We start from the raw sequence: 2,500 nt of genomic DNA, 5'->3' as shown, positions 1-2,500 counted from the left end.
GGACCTTGACCTCCAGCAGGCCCCGGGGACCCACATTACCCCCCCCCCCCTTCCCCCTGCAGTTACCCTGTACCACATGTCTAGCATGGACCTTGACTTCCAGCAGGCCCCGTGGACCCACATTACCCCCCCCTGCAGTTACCCTGTGCCACATATCTAGCATGGACCTGGACCTCCAGCAGGCCCTGGGGACCCACATACTCCCCTGCTCTACTCCCCCACTAGCTTTCCTTTCTTGCAGTTACGCTCCAGCGCATATCCAGCATGGACCTTGACCTCCAGCAGGCCCCGTGAACCCACATTACCCCCCCCCCCCCCCCCCTCCTGCAGTTAACCCTGTACCACATATCTAGCACGGACCTTGACCTCCAGCAGGCCCCGGGGACCCACATTACCCCCCCCCCCTTCCCCCTGCAGTTACCCTGTACCACATGTCTAGCATGGACCTTGACTTCCAGCAGGCCCCGTGGACCCACATTACCCCCCCCTGCAGTTACCCTGTGCCACATATCTAGCATGGACCTGGACCTCCAGCAGGCCCTGGGGACCCACATACTCCCCTGCTCTACTCCCCCACTAGCTTTCCTTTCTTGCAGTTACGCTCCAGCGCATATCCAGCATGGACCTTGACCTCCAGCAGGCCCCGTGAACCCACATTACCCCCCCCCCCGCAGTTAACCCTGTACCACGTATCTAGCACGGACCTTGACCTCCAGCAGGCCCCGGGGACCAACATACTCCTCTGCTCTACTCCCCCACTAGCTTTCCTTCTCCCGCAGTTACCCTCCACCACAAATCCAGCATGGCCCTTGCCCTCCAGCAGGCCCCGAGGACCCACATACTCCTCCGCTCTAATCCCCCATGAGCTTTCCTTCTCCTGCAGTTACCCTCCACTGCATATCCAGCATGGCCCTTGACCTCCAGCATGCCCCGGGGACGCACATCCTCCCCTGCTCTAGTCCCCCACTAGCTTACCTTTCTTGTAGTTACGCTCCAGCGCATATCCAGCATGGACCTTGACCTCCAGCAGGCCCCGTGGACCCACACTTAAGCCCCCTCCCACTGACAAAGCAAAACACCACTGGCAAAATCCTCGTGCCCCTGGTACTCCAGAATGTAAATTCAAACATGCCCCTGGTACACTGCGCAGAAACACTTTGCCACACACACGCACGCACTGCTTGTGCCTATGGTACGACAACTTTTCTCGTACCTATGGTACGACAACTTTTCTCGTGCCTATGGTACGACAACTTTTCTCGTGCCTATGGTACAACAACTTTTCGCCGTGCCCCTGGTACACCGCTCAGTAGCACTTTGCCACACAAACTCTCCTCGTGCCTATGGTACGACAACTTTTCTCGTGCCTATGGTACAACAACTTTCCTCCGTGCCCCTGGTACGACAGCTTTTCTCGTGCCTATGGTACAACAACTTTTCTCGTGCCTATGGTACAACAACTTTCCTCCGTGCCCCTGGTACGACAGCTTTTCTCGTGCCTATGGTACAACAACTTTTCTCGTGCCTATGGTACAACAACCTTTCGCCGTGCCCCTGGTACACCGCTCAGTAGCACTTTGCCACACAAACTCTCCTCGTGCCTATGGTACGACAACTTTTCTCGTGCCTATGGTACAACAACTTTCCTCCGTGCCCCTGGTACGACAGCTTTTCTCGTGCCTATGGTACAACAACTTTTCTCGTGCCTATGGTACAACAACTTTTCGCCGTGCCCCTGGTACACCGCTCAGTAGCACTTTGCCACACACACACTCCTCGTACCTATGGTACGACAACTTTTCTCGTGCCTATGGTACGACAACTTTTCTCGTGCCTATGGTACAACAACTTTTCGCCGTGCCCCTGGTACACCGCTCAGTAGCACTTTGCCACACAAACTCTCCTCGTGCCTATGGTACGACAACTTTTCTCGTGCCTATGGTACAACAACTTTCCTCCGTGCCCCTGGTACGACAGCTTTTCTCGTGCCTATGGTACAACAACTTTTCTCGTGCCTATGGTACAACAACTTTTCGCCGTGCCCCTGGTACACCGCTCAGTAGCACTTTGCCACACACACACTCCTCGTACCTATGGTACGACAACTTTTCTCGTGCCTATGGTACGACAACTTTTCTCGTGCCTATGGTACAACAACCTTTCCCCGTGCCCCTGGTACACTGCGCAGAAACTCTTTGCCACACACACACACCACTCGTGCCTATGGTACGACAACAGGCCCCGGGGACCTACATCGCACCTTGCTCTTGCCTCCCTTACAGCTGAAAAAGGTCCATGCCTGTGCCCTGGCCCTGCTGAAATTCCCTCTCCATTTAGCCGAGGCAGTGAGTCGGCCTCCTGTCTCCCTTTACGGTCGAAAAAGATGTGCTCCTGGGCGCGCTGGCCCTGCTGCTACTCACATCGGGCATGGACCTGGACCTCCAGCAGGCCCCGGGGACCTACATCGCACATTGCTCTTCCCTCCCTTACAGCTGAAAAA

Source organism: Mchenga conophoros, linkage group LG18 (assembly GCF_057382185.1).
Source record: "Mchenga conophoros isolate Kocher_MC1m ecotype Shallow Benthic linkage group LG18, M_conophoros_male_GT1.1, whole genome shotgun sequence".
Classification (NCBI taxonomy): domain Eukaryota; kingdom Metazoa; phylum Chordata; class Actinopteri; order Cichliformes; family Cichlidae; genus Mchenga; species Mchenga conophoros.
Note: the sequence above shows the minus strand (reverse complement) of the source record.